The sequence below is a fragment of the Hetaerina americana genome, unplaced genomic scaffold (genome assembly GCF_022747635.1).
Source record: "Hetaerina americana unplaced genomic scaffold, ioHetAmer1.1.p SCAF_270, whole genome shotgun sequence".
NCBI lineage: Eukaryota > Metazoa > Arthropoda > Insecta > Odonata > Calopterygidae > Hetaerina > Hetaerina americana.
The window spans coordinates 25,677-44,898 of record NW_027286842.1 but is presented as its reverse complement, the minus strand read 5'-3'; the positions used below and the strand labels follow the sequence as shown (position 1 = coordinate 44,898).

Sequence of the window (19,222 nt, the reverse complement as noted above, 5' to 3'; positions counted from 1 at the left end):
TTGCCTCTCTGAGGAATCCCGGACGGGCCCCGACCAACGGTAAGCCCCCCGGGACACTCCCAGAGGGAAGGGGCAACAGGACACTAGGCGCCTGCTCTGCCCAGTAGCCCCTCTTTCGACCCCCGATGGCCCCACGGTCCATTGCCTCTTCAAGGCGGACCGTGGGACCCACCGCCCCCTCAGGGCTCCCCGGTCGCTCACGGACCGTTCCCCACGCCCACTTGGGGTGATAACCTCCCCGGGCTCGACGCCGGGCCCCTAAGGCCCGGCGCAGGCCCCCGCCCCCGGTGCACCGCCGGGTCCCTTCAGGACCGGTAGGCTGAGCACCGGACGTTCCCCGGCCCCCGGTGCACTGCCAGGTCCCCTCCGGACCGGTAGCTTGAGCACCGAGGCCCCCGGACCCCCTCAGGGCCCCCGGGAGCACCCTCCGTCGATCCCGTACGGATCGGCGCAGAGCGGGTGATTTGAACGGCGCGCGGTTTCCTTTTCGGCCGCGACGCCGGTCAAGCGACCGTTCGGCGCGCTTCACGCCCGATCGGTTCGATTGACCCCCTCCCCCCCGTCCGGTATTTGTGGAAGACTTCATCTTCCACAAAACCGTCATTTCAAAACCCCGGTAAATTCAAATTTCCTCCCGATCCCACCCATACGGGCCGAGAAGCGGGTTGAGCGCCTTCAGCGCCATCCCTCGGCGGCCGCCTGGACTTCATTCAGGTGGACGCCACGCGCTTAATTTAAATTTGTATTTTTGAAAATTTTCGTTCCGCAGTCCCTCAGACCGCGGAAAAGCCCTCCGTCGCCCCCCTTGGCCTTCAGCATTTATATCTTTTGAATTTTTTTGTGTCCTTAAAAGGACAATTTTCAAAACAACGTTCCACGGTCCTTCAGGCCGTGGAATATCGTCCGCCAGGCCCCGTTTGTGCCATGACTTAACGCCCTCCCATGCCCCCACGTCCTCCCCGTAAAAACGGGGGGGCGGGGGCCGTTAGAAAAGCACCATCGCGTGCTAGTTCCTCCGCCCCCCCCTCCTCCTCTCGCACTCCGCGGAGGAGGAAAGTCGAGGCGTCAGAGCCCGACTCCTCCCCTCCCCATACACCACCGGACGGCGCGTCCGAAAGCGCTTCGGCGCGTAGGACGCGTCGCCCGCGGAAAATCATACACTATGGCTCCCCCGTTTCTTCTTCTTCTTCTTCTCCATCCGGCGTCCGAAAGCCTTCCCTTGAGACCTTCTCCCCGCTCTCGGACGTCACCTATTCTCCCCCCAAGTCCCGTTCTTCTTCCCCTCTCTCCCTCGACGACTTCACGACGCCTCCGGATTCTTCTTCGTCCAGACGTCCGGCGCTGGATTCTCCCCCCCCGATTCCCCCGACTGCCCCCGCCCCCCAAACGACTGACAGGGTCCCGGCGCTTCTCCTGACCGGCACCGCGGTGTCGGCCAGGAGAATCGACAATCAACTTGTGGTTTACTTTCCCGTGGCGGATACGTTAACCTGCACCGAGGTGGGATGCAGCATGTCCTTCCGCGCTACGGAGTGGACGGCGATGCGGAGAAGTCTCGTCCGACACCTGATGGAGCAGCACGGCCACCGACTCACGTCGGTGAACGCCTGCTCCGTCTGCGGTGGGACTATCGGCCGCAAGCCGTCCACTCATCCCTGCCTCAAAGGGGGGATACGTAAGGCGGCGGACGGGCGTGTTGCACTCTCGCACCGGTGCGGGACATGCGACTTCGCATGCGCTACCCGTCGCGGGTTGGCGAACCACATGGTGACCCACAAGAGACCTCCCCCCTTGATTGCCCCCCTTCAGGAGGCAATCGAGGAGACAGTTAGATGCACGACGCCGCCCAACGTGACCGAGGCGCAACCCTCCGATCCAGACGCAGCAGCTGACGCTCCGGCCGAAGACCTGGCGCCGGGGCAGCCTCCCGAAGTCGGTGACCTCAACGACACCGGGTCACCGCCGCCTGTGGACGCAGCAACATCGCCGCCGCCAGCTCCAGACGCAGCAGAAGGAGCACCACGACAGGTCGAGCCACCGATACAGCAGAAGGAGAAGCTGTGGCTCGACCGACTGGCCAGCACCACCGGCCAGTCATGGGAGGAGTTCGAGGTCGTGGTGCAGGATCTGGTGGCCACCACCCAGGCGGAGAGGAAGAGGGAGGCGAAACCTGCGGACGGAGGGGAAGCTCCTCGGCCACGAAACGTCGTGCACAGACAACCACCAAGACGCAGACAAGTAGCTGACTACGACGCGAAAAAGGCGTCGGACATACAGAAACTCTTCAGGAGTCATCCCAGGAGGGCAGTGGAGAGCATCCTGTCTGATAAGTCACCCTATTGCGACATTCCCGCGGAGGAAGTGGAAAAGCATTTCCGCCAAGTCTACGGGAATGTCGGAATGGGGGGCTTGGAGGACGAGGGTGACGACTCGGTCTACCGTCGCACGACGGAGACCGAGAAGAAACTGCTCCTCGAAAGGATCACTCCTGAAGAAGTGACGAGACGCATGTCTAGAACCAAAAACACCGCCCCGGGCCCCGATGGCCTCACCTACGGCGACCTGAGGGCGGTCGATAGACATGGACGAATTCTCTCTTTTATCTTCAACAGATGCCTGAAGGAGGCCAGGACACCGGCCGCGTGGAAAACCTCTCGGACTGTCCTCCTGCACAAAGGGGGGGACCGCCAGGACATCGGCAACTGGAGGCCCATAGCGCTTGGCAACACCATCGCCAAGCTGTACGCCGGGGTGCTTGCTGACCGCATACTATCTTGGGCGGTCAGCGGGAAGAAGATGCACCCGGCTCAAAAGGGCTTCCGGGAGTTCGAGGGGTGCCACGAGCACAACTTCACCCTTCAGGCAGCTGTTGACGAAATGAGACGCAGACGTTCCCGAATCGCACTGGCTTGGCTTGATCTACGGAACGCGTTCGGGTCCATCCCGCACCAACACCTCCAGAACACCTTGAGGAGGATGGACTTGCCTGAGGAGATGAGGAGGACCGTGGAGGAGTTGCAGAAGGGCTCCACGGTCGTGAAGACGGCCAGCGGCGACACCGGCGTCATCGACATCTGCGCCGGTGTCAAGCAGGGGTGCCCGTTATCACCGACCATTTTCAACTTGGGAATGGAGCCGGTGATACGGGCGGTCGCTGGTGAGGCAGGCAAGTCCGGAGTCGTCGTCCAGGGGCAGAACATCGCCATCCTGGCCTACGCGGACGACTTGGTGCTGGTGGCCCGGGACCAGGAGCACCTGCAGCGCCTGCTGAACATCGCGGGAGAAGAGGCGACCGCTGCAGGTCTACAGTTCAAGCCAAGCAAGTGCGCAACGCTGGACCTCAACTTTTCAACCAACCAGCCCGTGCAGCCGTCCCAACTCACCATCCAGGGGGCGGCCATTTCCAGCCTGAAGGACGGCGAAGCGTACCGGTACCTCGGGGTCCCGTTCGGGTTCCATGTGGACCAGACCCCCGAGGAGGACCTGGTGCGCTTGGGCGAGGACGTCAAGAAGATCGACGAGTCACTCCTCGCCCCGTGGCAGAAGATCGCCGCGACCAACATCTTCCTTCTGCCCAGGCTGGAATTCATCTTGCGGGCTGGTAACGTTAAAAAGAAGAACTTGACTGACATCGACAAGAGGCTGAAGGCCTGCGCAAAGGGCTGGCTCCATTTGCCCAAAAGGGCATCGCCTGAGATGGTCTTCATTGGCCATCAACACGGCGGCGCAGGTCTTCTCCCTCTTTCCGACTTGACTGACATATTGACCATCGTGCAGGGATATCGACTCCTCCATTCCCGTGACCCCAACGTGAGAGTGCTCGCCTGGGGTCGCCTGAAGGAGGTAGTGCGGAGGAAGCTGAGGAGACCGCCAACCACCGGTGATCTCGCGGAGTACCTTAGCGGTAGTCTACGGGATGACTTTGGAAGGGAAAGCGGCGACTTCAGTTCCCTCTTCACGCAGGTTCGCTCCGCGTCACGCCGTATCGCCGCGCGCATAGGCTTGAGCTGGAGATGGTCGGACGAGCTAAGGGAGATGCAGATTTCGTTCCGGGACATGAATGACGGGGCTGAAGACCGCCCCCCCTTCATCAGGGTTCCTCCGAAGGCCGTAAGGCAACTGACGGGTGCCCTGAAGATCGCGGTGCGGCGCTACTACCTGAACAAGGTAAGCGCCAAGCCCGATCAAGGGAAAGTCATTCGTGCCTCGGCGAAATCTGAAGCCTCCAATCACTTCCTGGCAGGAGGGAGATACACCAGGTTTTGTGATTGGAGGTTCATCTTTAGGGCTCGGCTCGATCTGCTCCCGCTCAATGCCTGTCGCCGTTGGGAAACCAACGGGGACAAGCGGTGTCGGCGATGTGGCTACGCGGAGGAGACCCTGCCCCACGTCGTTAATCACTGCACGATGCACTCAAGGACGTGGCAGCATAGACATAATGCTGTCCAAGACCGACTACACAGGGCTCTGATTGGACGCCGGGGAAAAGGTGACGATGAAATCAGAGTCAACAAACAAGTACCTGGCACTGACTCGACTCTTAGACCAGACCTGGTTATAACTAACCAGGCCGACAAGACTGTGACATTGATCGACGTAGCAGTGCCGTTCGAGAACAACGAGGGAGCTCTGCTGGCAGCCAGGACCGCGAAGGAGGAGAAGTACGCCGCCCTGGCAGAGACCATCCGCCAGCAGGGATACCGGTCATCGGTCGCCGCCATCGTCGTGGGAAGCCTGGGGACGTGGGACTCGCAGAACGACCCCGTCCTGAAGTCCCTGGGCCTACCTCGACGATTCTGCACCACCATGCGGCGACTGATGGTCAGCGACGTCATCCGCTGGACCCGGGACTGCTACGTCGAACACATCACGGGACATAGACAGTATGAAGACGGCTCCGGAGGCTGAAAAGGAAAGGACAAAAGTGAAGTCGTGTAAAATCATTTCCCCCCCTCTTTCCATACTTCTTCATTGTAAAACCTTTCTCTGTCCCCTTTCTCTTTTATTTACTCTATGAGCCATAGTGTATGAATGGCCACGCCGTGGTGTATAAACGGCCCCCCCCAAAAGTGTAAACCCTCCCCGTGAGAGACTTAAACATATAAAACATTTTATAAAAAAAAACACTCGTGCGAGAAGCCTATATTATTATAATATTTCCCCAAAACAAAGGGGCAAAAAGACTTGTTCCCCGGCTCCCTCATTTGGAGGGAGCCGGTCATGTATAAATTATATATTAATTATAAGTTGCTTAAAACTCTGTATGAAAGAATTTTCAAATAAACATTTTAAATCTGTTCTTATCAGCTTAATATCTGATACGTCCCGCATTGCGGGACCAGAATATTAATCTGATTTTTGGACATTGGCGGGGTACCCGGAGTTTACTCCATCCCTGCCGCGGGTTGGCCCGGCATTGCAGTACCGTCGGGATCGGCCCATCATTAAAAAGGTCCACTTAAAAGCTGATGAGAACAGATTGAAGCTTAAATTGATCCGCGAAAATTATTTATTTTCGCACTTGCAAATTTCAGGCGATCCGGCTGGAAAAATATTCGCGAAATTGCATTTTCGCGGAGAGAAGCGATTTTATTCCATGCGAGCGGAGCAAAAGTAATGTAATCCAAATTGAAGCAGCACAACGAAGTATTAAAAGGAATGAATTATTAAAAGGAGAGAAACTTGGGAAGAAAAAAAATCCCATCTGAAGAGAGTCGTCGTCACTTTAAAGTGTAAGTGTAACAATAAATATAATTTTGTGAAAATAATGCAATTATTTTTTCTGCTTTCAATGCAACGTCAACAACAACAACGTCTTGTCTCCTCAGTATTCCATCATTGGAGACGACGACAACTGTTGAAGAGAGGCGCCGGATCACGTTTCAAACTTTGGCGTGTGACGCCCCTTCCTTCCAGCTGTTTACCTCCCCCCCCGAAGAGATGGCGCGCGCGCGCTCCCGGCAAGGAGCGTCATTCAAGACGACCCGACGCGAATCGACTCGCGGAAATAGGCGAGTTCCACTCTTTTACCTTAGTTTTTGAACACCAATCTTTCCACAGAATTTATGCGAAGATAATTCTTGTAAAAGGAGTGTGTGTTTGATGAAAAAAAATTGAACGGAAAAGAAACTCAATACATCGGAGGAAACGACCGATCGCGAGCACTCGGGAAAAATTGGAAAAATCTTTGCAAAAAAATTTTCAGAAATTTTTTGCGAATTTCGCGGAAATCGATGCCCATTTTCGCGATATTTTTCGAGAAAATGGAAAATATAAACAATGGAGAAATCTGGTTTTCCATCTTGTGCAATTGAAAGCGCCACTTTTTTACAGCCTTTTCGATTCCTATTCTCCGATTTGAAGAAAACCCTAATTTGTTTATATTTGAAGAAACCCTAATTTATGTATTTATTTATTTATAAGGAAAGCGTATTTTTACTAATGACGATTAATGCAAAGTAAGTGAACAGCACACGATTTTAAATCTCTACCACACAGGAAGTGAAGTGAAGAGGAAGCCCGTTTTTCGAAAAACTGTCGACCACTGAATACTGGCGAAAAGGGCCCTTTATTACCGTCCTGGATGCCCCCCTCCATTTTCGGAATGTTTGAAAATTGCGCCCGACCTTTCCCGGGAAGCGGGGAGAGAGCTTGCAATACGTCTCGTGTGTCGCTCACAGAGATGGCACGACCTAGCGAAGGACTCCGCGTTGCAATTTACTGTCTCGCCTCCGGACTCCGGGGACGCAATTGCTCCGGCCGTCCTGCCCCCCGCGCCCCCCCAAAACTTTTCTTGCTGCAGGAAAACAAGGAAGCCTTCGGAAACACCCCCGCAGGATCCTACGCGAATTCTCCCCGACCAATGCCACCCCGCGGCGCCTACGCCAATCCTGCGCCCTCCGCCCCAAGTGCTCCGGGGTCGTCCCTACACATGTAAATATTGCAGAAAAGGGCTCCCTTATCGCTTCTCGGCCTTATGGCTAAGATCAAAGTGTAGTATCTGTTCTTATCAGCTTAATATCTGATACGTCCCGCATTGCGGGACCAGAATATTAATCTGATTTTTGGACATTGGCGGGGTACCCGGAGTTTACTCCATCCCTGCCGCGGGTTGGCCCGGCATTGCAGTACCGTCGGGATCGGCCCATCATTAAAAAGGTCCACTTAAAAGCTGATGAGAACAGATTGAAGCTTAAATTGATCCGCGAAAATTATTTATTTTCGCACTTGCAAATTTCAGGCGATCCGGCTGGAAAAATATTCGCGAAATTGCATTTTCGCGGAGAGAAGCGATTTTATTCCATGCGAGCGGAGCAAAAGTAATGTAATCCAAATTGAAGCAGCACAACGAAGTATTAAAAGGAATGAATTATTAAAAGGAGAGAAACTTGGGAAGAAAAAAAATCCCATCTGAAGAGAGTCGTCGTCACTTTAAAGTGTAAGTGTAACAATAAATATAATTTTGTGAAAATAATGCAATTATTTTTTCTGCTTTCAATGCAACGTCAACAACAACAACGTCTTGTCTCCTCAGTATTCCATCATTGGAGACGACGACAACTGTTGAAGAGAGGCGCCGGATCACGTTTCAAACTTTGGCGTGTGACGCCCCTTCCTTCCAGCTGTTTACCTCCCCCCCCGAAGAGATGGCGCGCGCGCGCTCCCGGCAAGGAGCGTCATTCAAGACGACCCGACGCGAATCGACTCGCGGAAATAGGCGAGTTCCACTCTTTTACCTTAGTTTTTGAACACCAATCTTTCCACAGAATTTATGCGAAGATAATTCTTGTAAAAGGAGTGTGTGTTTGATGAAAAAAAATTGAACGGAAAAGAAACTCAATACATCGGAGGAAACGACCGATCGCGAGCACTCGGGAAAAATTGGAAAAATCTTTGCAAAAAAATTTTCAGAAATTTTTTGCGAATTTCGCGGAAATCGATGCCCATTTTCGCGATATTTTTCGAGAAAATGGAAAATATAAACAATGGAGAAATCTGGTTTTCCATCTTGTGCAATTGAAAGCGCCACTTTTTTACAGCCTTTTCGATTCCTATTCTCCGATTTGAAGAAAACCCTAATTTGTTTATATTTGAAGAAACCCTAATTTATGTATTTATTTATTTATAAGGAAAGCGTATTTTTACTAATGACGATTAATGCAAAGTAAGTGAACAGCACACGATTTTAAATCTCTACCACACAGGAAGTGAAGTGAAGAGGAAGCCCGTTTTTCGAAAAACTGTCGACCACTGAATACTGGCGAAAAGGGCCCTTTATTACCGTCCTGGATGCCCCCCTCCATTTTCGGAATGTTTGAAAATTGCGCCCGACCTTTCCCGGGAAGCGGGGAGAGAGCTTGCAATACGTCTCGTGTGTCGCTCACAGAGATGGCACGACCTAGCGAAGGACTCCGCGTTGCAATTTACTGTCTCGCCTCCGGACTCCGGGGACGCAATTGCTCCGGCCGTCCTGCCCCCCGCGCCCCCCCAAAACTTTTCTTGCTGCAGGAAAACAAGGAAGCCTTCGGAAACACCCCCGCAGGATCCTACGCGAATTCTCCCCGACCAATGCCACCCCGCGGCGCCTACGCCAATCCTGCGCCCTCCGCCCCAAGTGCTCCGGGGTCGTCCCTACACATGTAAATATTGCAGAAAAGGGCTCCCTTATCGCTTCTCGGCCTTATGGCTAAGATCAAAGTGTAGTATCTGTTCTTATCAGCTTAATATCTGATACGTCCCGCATTGCGGGACCAGAATATTAATCTGATTTTTGGACATTGGCGGGGTACCCGGAGTTTACTCCATCCCTGCCGCGGGTTGGCCCGGCATTGCAGTACCGTCGGGATCGGCCCATCATTAAAAAGGTCCACTTAAAAGCTGATGAGAACAGATTGAAGCTTAAATTGATCCGCGAAAATTATTTATTTTCGCACTTGCAAATTTCAGGCGATCCGGCTGGAAAAATATTCGCGAAATTGCATTTTCGCGGAGAGAAGCGATTTTATTCCATGCGAGCGGAGCAAAAGTAATGTAATCCAAATTGAAGCAGCACAACGAAGTATTAAAAGGAATGAATTATTAAAAGGAGAGAAACTTGGGAAGAAAAAAAATCCCATCTGAAGAGAGTCGTCGTCACTTTAAAGTGTAAGTGTAACAATAAATATAATTTTGTGAAAATAATGCAATTATTTTTTCTGCTTTCAATGCAACGTCAACAACAACAACGTCTTGTCTCCTCAGTATTCCATCATTGGAGACGACGACAACTGTTGAAGAGAGGCGCCGGATCACGTTTCAAACTTTGGCGTGTGACGCCCCTTCCTTCCAGCTGTTTACCTCCCCCCCCGAAGAGATGGCGCGCGCGCGCTCCCGGCAAGGAGCGTCATTCAAGACGACCCGACGCGAATCGACTCGCGGAAATAGGCGAGTTCCACTCTTTTACCTTAGTTTTTGAACACCAATCTTTCCACAGAATTTATGCGAAGATAATTCTTGTAAAAGGAGTGTGTGTTTGATGAAAAAAAATTGAACGGAAAAGAAACTCAATACATCGGAGGAAACGACCGATCGCGAGCACTCGGGAAAAATTGGAAAAATCTTTGCAAAAAAATTTTCAGAAATTTTTTGCGAATTTCGCGGAAATCGATGCCCATTTTCGCGATATTTTTCGAGAAAATGGAAAATATAAACAATGGAGAAATCTGGTTTTCCATCTTGTGCAATTGAAAGCGCCACTTTTTTACAGCCTTTTCGATTCCTATTCTCCGATTTGAAGAAAACCCTAATTTGTTTATATTTGAAGAAACCCTAATTTATGTATTTATTTATTTATAAGGAAAGCGTATTTTTACTAATGACGATTAATGCAAAGTAAGTGAACAGCACACGATTTTAAATCTCTACCACACAGGAAGTGAAGTGAAGAGGAAGCCCGTTTTTCGAAAAACTGTCGACCACTGAATACTGGCGAAAAGGGCCCTTTATTACCGTCCTGGATGCCCCCCTCCATTTTCGGAATGTTTGAAAATTGCGCCCGACCTTTCCCGGGAAGCGGGGAGAGAGCTTGCAATACGTCTCGTGTGTCGCTCACAGAGATGGCACGACCTAGCGAAGGACTCCGCGTTGCAATTTACTGTCTCGCCTCCGGACTCCGGGGACGCAATTGCTCCGGCCGTCCTGCCCCCCGCGCCCCCCCAAAACTTTTCTTGCTGCAGGAAAACAAGGAAGCCTTCGGAAACACCCCCGCAGGATCCTACGCGAATTCTCCCCGACCAATGCCACCCCGCGGCGCCTACGCCAATCCTGCGCCCTCCGCCCCAAGTGCTCCGGGGTCGTCCCTACACATGTAAATATTGCAGAAAAGGGCTCCCTTATCGCTTCTCGGCCTTATGGCTAAGATCAAAGTGTAGTATCTGTTCTTATCAGCTTAATATCTGATACCCCCGATATCTGACGCCCCCGGATTCATCCTCGGCCAGACGTCCAGCGCTGGTTCCTTCCCAGGACTCTCCCCAGACAGCCCCCGTCCCCCAGACGACTGACAGGGTCACGACGAGTCTCCTGACCGGCACCACGGTGTCGGCCAAGAGAGTCGATAATCAACTTGTGGTTTTCTTCCCCGTGGCGGATAGCTTAGGTTGCACCGAGCCCGGATGCCCCACGTCATTCCGAGCTTCTGCGTGGACGGCGACAAGGAGAAGCCTGCTGAGGCACCTCAAGGAGCAGCACGGCCTGACACTGACATCCGTCAACGCCTGCTCCATCTGCGGCAAGACCATCGGCCGCAAGCCATCCACGCACCCTTGCTTGAAGGGAGGTACCAGCAAGGAAGCGGAAGAACCTGAGGCATTCCGGTATCGGTGCGAACAATGCACCTTTGCATGTCCTACCCGCCGTGGATTAGCGAACCACAAGTCGACCCATAAAAGACCTCCCCCCTTGATTGTCCCCCTTCAGGAGGCAATCGAGGAGACTGCTAGATGCGCAACGCCGCCCAACGTGACCGAGGTGCAAATTTCCGTACCAAGAGCAGCTGAACCGGCCGAACACACGGAGCCGGAACCGCCCCCCGTGATCGGTGACTTTGAGATCCCGTCACCGCCGCCTGGAAATGAAGAACATCCGCCACCAGCAGAAGCAGCAGAAGATCTGGCAGCACCACGACCTGTCGGGCCCACAGGAGGACCGAAGGAGAAACTGTGGCTCGACCGATTGGCCAAAACATCCGGCCAATCATGGGAAGAATTCGAGGTCGTGGTAGAAGAACTGGTGGCCAGCATCCAGGCGGAGCGGAAGAAGGAGGCAAAGGAAGCAGACGGAAAGGAAGCACCTCGGCCGCGAAACGTTGCGCATAAACCACCGACCAGACGCAGACAAGTACCGGACTACGACGCCAAAAAGGCGTCGGACATACAAAAACTCTTCCGGAGCCACCCCAGAAGGGCAGTTGAAAGCATCCTTTCTGAGAAGTCTCCCTATTGCGATATACCCGCGGAGGAGGTGGAAAAGCATTTCCGCCAAATCTACGGGGATGTCGGGATTGGGGGCTTCGAAGATACGGATGATGAATCGGTCTACCGTCGAACAACGGAGACCGAGAAGAAACTGCTCCTCGAAAGGGTGACTCCTGAAGAGGTGACGAGACGCATGTCTAGGACGAAGAACACCGCTCCAGGCCCCGATGGCCTCACCTACGGCGACCTGAGGGCGGTCGATAGACATGGACTTATTCTTTCTGCAATCTTTGACAGGTGCCTGAAGGAGGCCAGAACACCGGCCTCGTGGAAGACCTCTCGAACCGTCCTCCTGCACAAAGGGGGGGACCGCCGGGACATCGGAAACTGGAGGCCCATTGCGCTTGGCAATACCATCGCCAAGCTATACGCCGGGGTGCTGGCTGACCGCATACTATCCTGGGCGGTCAGCGGGAAGAAGATGCACCCGGCTCAAAAGGGCTTCCGGGAGTTCGAGGGGTGCCACGAGCACAATTTCACCCTTCAGACAGCTGTCGACGAGGCAAGACGCAGACACTCCCACATCGCACTGGCTTGGCTTGACCTTCGAAACGCGTTCGGGTCCATTCCGCACCAGCACCTCCAGAAGACCTTAAGGAGGATGGACTTGCCTGAGGAGATGAGGAGGACCGTGGAGGAGCTGCAGAAGGGCTCCACGGTAGTGAAGACGTCCAGCGGCGACACCGGCGTCATTGACATCTGCGCCGGTGTCAAGCAGGGGTGCCCGTTATCGCCGACCATCTTCAATCTGGGGATGGAGCCGGTGATACGGGCGGTCGCTGGAGAAGCAGGCAAGTCCGGAGTCGTCGTCCAGGGGCAGGACATCGCCATCCTGGCATACGCCGACGACTTGGTGCTGGTGGCCCGAGACGAGGAGCACCTGCAGCGCCTGCTGACCATCGCAGGAGAGAAGGCAACAGCAGCAGGATTAGAATTCAAGCCAAGCAAGTGCGCCACGCTGGACCTAAATTTCTCTACGAACCAGCCCGTGCAGCCGTCCCAGCTAACCATCCAGGGATCGGCCATCTCCAGTCTGAAGGACGGCGAGGCGTACCGGTACCTCGGGGTCCCCTTCGGTTTCCACGTGGACCAGACGCCCGAGGAGGACCTGGTGCGCTTGGGCGAGGACGTCAGCAAGATCGACGAGTCTCTCCTCGCCCCGTGGCAGAAGATCGCCGCCACCAACATCTTCCTGCTGCCCAGACTGGAGTTCATCTTGCGGGCTGGTAACGTAAAGAAAAAATATCTGACTGACATTGACAAGAAGCTGAAGGCCTGCGCAAAGGGCTGGCTCCATTTGCCCAAAAGGGCATCGCCTGAGATGGTCTTCATTGGCCATCAACATGGCGGCGCAGGTCTTCTCCCTCTTTCTGACTTGACCGACATCTTGACCATTGTACAGGGTTATAGACTCCTCCATTCCCGTGACCCCAACGTGAGAGTGCTCGCCTGGGGTCGCCTGAAGGAGGTAGTGCGGAGGAAGCTGAGGAGGCCGCCAACCACCGGTGATCTCGCAGAGTACCTTAGCGGTAGTCTGCGGGATGACTTTGGAAGGGAAAGCGGTGACTTCAGCTCCCTCTTCACGCAGGTTCGTTCCGCGTCACGCCGTATCGCCGCGCGCATTGGATTGAGTTGGAGATGGTCGGACGAGCTAAAGGAGATGCAGATTTCGTTCCGCGACATGAATGACGGTTCAGAAGATCGACCACCTTTCATCAGGGTTCCCCCGAAGGCCGTGAGGCAACTGACGGGTGCCCTGAAGGTCGCGGTGCGGCGCTACTACCTGAACAAGGTAAGCGCCAAGCCCGACCAAGGTAAAGTCATTCGTGCCTCGGCGAAGTCTGAAGCCTCCAATCACTTCCTGGCAGGAGGGAGGTACACCAGGTTTTGTGATTGGAGGTTCATCTTTAGGGCTCGGCTCGACCTGCTCCCACTCAATGCCTGTCGCCGTTGGGAAACCAACGGGGACAAGCGGTGTCGGCGATGCGGCTACGCGGAAGAGACCCTGCCCCATGTCATTAACCACTGTACAATGCATTCAAGGACGTGGCAGCGTAGACATAACGCTGTCCAAGACCGACTCTACAAGGCTCTGATTGGACGCCGGGGAAAAGGTGACGATGAAATCAGAGTCAACAAACAAGTACCTGGCACCGACTCGACTCTTAGACCAGACCTGGTTATAACTAACCAGGCCGACAAGACTGTGACTCTGATCGACGTAGCGGTCCCATTCGAGAATACGGACGACGCACTGCTGGCAGCCAGGACCGCAAAGGAGGAGAAGTATGCCGCCCTGGCAGAGACCATCCGCCAGCAGGGAAGCAGAACATCGGTCGCCGCCATCGTCGTGGGAAGCCTGGGGACTTGGGACCCGAAGAACGATCCCGTCCTGAAATCCCTGGGCCTACCTCGACGATACTGCAACACCATGCGGCGGCTAATGGTGAGCGACGTCATCCGATGGTCGCGGGACTGCTACGTCGAGCACATCACGGGTCACCGACAATACGAGGACGGCTCCGGAGGCTGAAATAAAGACAAAAGTGAAGTCGTATTAAAATCATTTTCCCTTTTTTTCCTTTTTCCGTACTTCTTCTTTGTGAAACCTTTTTCTGTCCCCTTTTCATTTTCTTATGAGCCATAGTGTATAAATGGACAACATGCCGTAGTTTATAAACGGCCCCCCCAAGTGATAAACCCTCCCCGTACAAGACAATATATTTAAATATGGACAAAGACAATTGTGCGAGAAGCATACCGCCATATAAAAATTCCCCATAAAAGGGGCAAAGACTTGTTCCCCGGCTCCCTCACTTGGAGGGAGCCGGCTCTGTATCAAATATACATATGTAAATTGATTTAAAATGCCTAAACTCGGTATCTCAGAAAATTTTAAATAAACATTTTTATCTGTTCTTATCAGCTTAATATCTGATACGTCCCGCATTGCGGGACCAGAATATTAATCTGATTTTTGGACATTGGCGGGGTACCCGGAGTTTACTCCATCCCTGCCGCGGGTTGGCCCGGCATTGCAGTACCGTCGGGATCGGCCCATCATTAAAAAGGTCCACTTAAAAGCTGATGAGAACAGATTGAAGCTTAAATTGATCCGCGAAAATTATTTATTTTCGCACTTGCAAATTTCAGGCGATCCGGCTGGAAAAATATTCGCGAAATTGCATTTTCGCGGAGAGAAGCGATTTTATTCCATGCGAGCGGAGCAAAAGTAATGTAATCCAAATTGAAGCAGCACAACGAAGTATTAAAAGGAATGAATTATTAAAAGGAGAGAAACTTGGGAAGAAAAAAAATCCCATCTGAAGAGAGTCGTCGTCACTTTAAAGTGTAAGTGTAACAATAAATATAATTTTGTGAAAATAATGCAATTATTTTTTCTGCTTTCAATGCAACGTCAACAACAACAACGTCTTGTCTCCTCAGTATTCCATCATTGGAGACGACGACAACTGTTGAAGAGAGGCGCCGGATCACGTTTCAAACTTTGGCGTGTGACGCCCCTTCCTTCCAGCTGTTTACCTCCCCCCCCGAAGAGATGGCGCGCGCGCGCTCCCGGCAAGGAGCGTCATTCAAGACGACCCGACGCGAATCGACTCGCGGAAATAGGCGAGTTCCACTCTTTTACCTTAGTTTTTGAACACCAATCTTTCCACAGAATTTATGCGAAGATAATTCTTGTAAAAGGAGTGTGTGTTTGATGAAAAAAAATTGAACGGAAAAGAAACTCAATACATCGGAGGAAACGACCGATCGCGAGCACTCGGGAAAAATTGGAAAAATCTTTGCAAAAAAATTTTCAGAAATTTTTTGCGAATTTCGCGGAAATCGATGCCCATTTTCGCGATATTTTTCGAGAAAATGGAAAATATAAACAATGGAGAAATCTGGTTTTCCATCTTGTGCAATTGAAAGCGCCACTTTTTTACAGCCTTTTCGATTCCTATTCTCCGATTTGAAGAAAACCCTAATTTGTTTATATTTGAAGAAACCCTAATTTATGTATTTATTTATTTATAAGGAAAGCGTATTTTTACTAATGACGATTAATGCAAAGTAAGTGAACAGCACACGATTTTAAATCTCTACCACACAGGAAGTGAAGTGAAGAGGAAGCCCGTTTTTCGAAAAACTGTCGACCACTGAATACTGGCGAAAAGGGCCCTTTATTACCGTCCTGGATGCCCCCCTCCATTTTCGGAATGTTTGAAAATTGCGCCCGACCTTTCCCGGGAAGCGGGGAGAGAGCTTGCAATACGTCTCGTGTGTCGCTCACAGAGATGGCACGACCTAGCGAAGGACTCCGCGTTGCAATTTACTGTCTCGCCTCCGGACTCCGGGGACGCAATTGCTCCGGCCGTCCTGCCCCCCGCGCCCCCCCAAAACTTTTCTTGCTGCAGGAAAACAAGGAAGCCTTCGGAAACACCCCCGCAGGATCCTACGCGAATTCTCCCCGACCAATGCCACCCCGCGGCGCCTACGCCAATCCTGCGCCCTCCGCCCCAAGTGCTCCGGGGTCGTCCCTACACATGTAAATATTGCAGAAAAGGGCTCCCTTATCGCTTCTCGGCCTTATGGCTAAGATCAAAGTGTAGTATCTGTTCTTATCAGCTTAATATCTGATACGTCCCGCATTGCGGGACCAGAATATTAATCTGATTTTTGGACATTGGCGGGGTACCCGGAGTTTACTCCATCCCTGCCGCGGGTTGGCCCGGCATTGCAGTACCGTCGGGATCGGCCCATCATTAAAAAGGTCCACTTAAAAGCTGATGAGAACAGATTGAAGCTTAAATTGATCCGCGAAAATTATTTATTTTCGCACTTGCAAATTTCAGGCGATCCGGCTGGAAAAATATTCGCGAAATTGCATTTTCGCGGAGAGAAGCGATTTTATTCCATGCGAGCGGAGCAAAAGTAATGTAATCCAAATTGAAGCAGCACAACGAAGTATTAAAAGGAATGAATTATTAAAAGGAGAGAAACTTGGGAAGAAAAAAAATCCCATCTGAAGAGAGTCGTCGTCACTTTAAAGTGTAAGTGTAACAATAAATATAATTTTGTGAAAATAATGCAATTATTTTTTCTGCTTTCAATGCAACGTCAACAACAACAACGTCTTGTCTCCTCAGTATTCCATCATTGGAGACGACGACAACTGTTGAAGAGAGGCGCCGGATCACGTTTCAAACTTTGGCGTGTGACGCCCCTTCCTTCCAGCTGTTTACCTCCCCCCCCGAAGAGATGGCGCGCGCGCGCTCCCGGCAAGGAGCGTCATTCAAGACGACCCGACGCGAATCGACTCGCGGAAATAGGCGAGTTCCACTCTTTTACCTTAGTTTTTGAACACCAATCTTTCCACAGAATTTATGCGAAGATAATTCTTGTAAAAGGAGTGTGTGTTTGATGAAAAAAAATTGAACGGAAAAGAAACTCAATACATCGGAGGAAACGACCGATCGCGAGCACTCGGGAAAAATTGGAAAAATCTTTGCAAAAAAATTTTCAGAAATTTTTTGCGAATTTCGCGGAAATCGATGCCCATTTTCGCGATATTTTTCGAGAAAATGGAAAATATAAACAATGGAGAAATCTGGTTTTCCATCTTGTGCAATTGAAAGCGCCACTTTTTTACAGCCTTTTCGATTCCTATTCTCCGATTTGAAGAAAACCCTAATTTGTTTATATTTGAAGAAACCCTAATTTATGTATTTATTTATTTATAAGGAAAGCGTATTTTTACTAATGACGATTAATGCAAAGTAAGTGAACAGCACACGATTTTAAATCTCTACCACACAGGAAGTGAAGTGAAGAGGAAGCCCGTTTTTCGAAAAACTGTCGACCACTGAATACTGGCGAAAAGGGCCCTTTATTACCGTCCTGGATGCCCCCCTCCATTTTCGGAATGTTTGAAAATTGCGCCCGACCTTTCCCGGGAAGCGGGGAGAGAGCTTGCAATACGTCTCGTGTGTCGCTCACAGAGATGGCACGACCTAGCGAAGGACTCCGCGTTGCAATTTACTGTCTCGCCTCCGGACTCCGGGGACGCAATTGCTCCGGCCGTCCTGCCCCCCGCGCCCCCCCAAAACTTTTCTTGCTGCAGGAAAACAAGGAAGCCTTCGGAAACACCCCCGCAGGATCCTACGCGAATTCTCCCCGACCAATGCCACCCCGCGGCGCCTACGCCAATCCTGCGCCCTCCGCCCCAAGTGCTCCGGGGTCGTCCCTACACATGTAAATATTGCAGAAAAGGGCTCCCTTATCGCTTCTCGGCCTTATGGCTAAGATCAAAGTGTAGTATCTGTTCTTATCAGCTTAATATCTGATACGTCCCGCATTGCGGGACCAGAATATTAATCTGATTTTTGGACATTGGCGGGGTACCCGGAGTTTACTCCATCCCTGCCGCGGGTTGGCCCGGCATTGCAGTACCGTCGGGATCGGCCCATCATTAAAAAGGTCCACTTAAAAGCTGATGAGAACAGATTGAAGCTTAAATTGATCCGCGAAAATTATTTATTTTCGCACTTGCAAATTTCAGGCGATCCGGCTGGAAAAATATTCGCGAAATTGCATTTTCGCGGAGAGAAGCGATTTTATTCCATGCGAGCGGAGCAAAAGTAATGTAATCCAAATTGAAGCAGCACAACGAAGTATTAAAAGGAATGAATTATTAAAAGGAGAGAAACTTGGGAAGAAAAAAAATCCCATCTGAAGAGAGTCGTCGTCACTTTAAAGTGTAAGTGTAACAATAAATATAATTTTGTGAAAATAATGCAATTATTTTTTCTGCTTTCAATGCAACGTCAACAACAACAACGTCTTGTCTCCTCAGTATTCCATCATTGGAGACGACGACAACTGTTGAAGAGAGGCGCCGGATCACGTTTCAAACTTTGGCGTGTGACGCCCCTTCCTTCCAGCTGTTTACCTCCCCCCCCGAAGAGATGGCGCGCGCGCGCTCCCGGCAAGGAGCGTCATTCAAGACGACCCGACGCGAATCGACTCGCGGAAATAGGCGAGTTCCACTCTTTTACCTTAGTTTTTGAACACCAATCTTTCCACAGAATTTATGCGAAGATAATTCTTGTAAAAGGAGTGTGTGTTTGATGAAAAAAAATTGAACGGAAAAGAAACTCAATACATCGGAGGAAACGACCGATCGCGAGCACTCGGGAAAAATTGGAAAAATCTTTGCAAAAAAATTTTCAGAAATTTTTTGCGAATTTCGCGGAAATCGATGCCCATTTTCGCGATATTTTTCGAGAAAATGGAAAATATAAACAATGGAGAAATCTGGTTTTCCATCTTGTGCAATTGAAAGCGCCACTTTTTTACAGCCTTTTCGATTCCTATTCTCCGATTTGAAGAAAACCCTAATTTGTTTATATTTGAAGAAACCCTAATTTATGTATTTATTTATTTATAAGGAAAGCGTATTTTTACTAATGACGATTAATGCAAAGTAAGTGAACAGCACACGATTTTAAATCTCTACCACACAGGAAGTGAAGTGAAGAGGAAGCCCGTTTTTCGAAAAACTGTCGACCACTGAATACTGGCGAAAAGGGCCCTTTATTACCGTCCTGGATGCCCCCCTCCATTTTCGGAATGTTTGAAAATTGCGCCCGACCTTTCCCGGGAAGCGGGGAGAGAGCTTGCAATACGTCTCGTGTGTCGCTCAC

The 19,222-nt window shown here is 51.3% G+C and overlaps 6 non-coding genes and 1 pseudogene across 6 annotated transcripts; all 7 read left to right on the top strand.

Annotated features, from left to right (window-relative positions):
• Window positions 1-5,253: 5,253 nt before the first annotated feature.
• On the top strand, window positions 5,254-5,447 carry LOC139689738 (U2 spliceosomal RNA). Its single transcript, XR_011701371.1, has one exon. It is a non-coding gene; the product is annotated as a U2 spliceosomal RNA (small nuclear RNA).
• A 1,513-nt stretch (window positions 5,448-6,960) lies between these two features.
• LOC139689781 (U2 spliceosomal RNA) lies at window positions 6,961-7,153 on the top strand. The gene has a single exon (XR_011701393.1). It is a non-coding gene; the product is annotated as a U2 spliceosomal RNA (small nuclear RNA).
• Window positions 7,154-8,666: 1,513 nt separating this feature from the next.
• Window positions 8,667-8,859, top strand: LOC139689769 (U2 spliceosomal RNA). The gene has a single exon (XR_011701392.1). It is a non-coding gene; the product is annotated as a U2 spliceosomal RNA (small nuclear RNA).
• Window positions 8,860-10,372: 1,513 nt separating this feature from the next.
• Window positions 10,373-10,469, top strand: LOC139689760 (U2 spliceosomal RNA; annotated as a pseudogene).
• Window positions 10,470-14,389: 3,920 nt separating this feature from the next.
• Window positions 14,390-14,579, top strand: LOC139689737 (U2 spliceosomal RNA). Its single transcript, XR_011701370.1, has one exon. It is a non-coding gene; the product is annotated as a U2 spliceosomal RNA (small nuclear RNA).
• Window positions 14,580-16,092: 1,513 nt separating this feature from the next.
• On the top strand, window positions 16,093-16,285 carry LOC139689758 (U2 spliceosomal RNA). Its single transcript, XR_011701390.1, has one exon. It is a non-coding gene; the product is annotated as a U2 spliceosomal RNA (small nuclear RNA).
• Window positions 16,286-17,798: 1,513 nt separating this feature from the next.
• LOC139689747 (U2 spliceosomal RNA) lies at window positions 17,799-17,991 on the top strand. Its single transcript, XR_011701379.1, has one exon. It is a non-coding gene; the product is annotated as a U2 spliceosomal RNA (small nuclear RNA).
• Window positions 17,992-19,222: the final 1,231 nt, after the last annotated feature.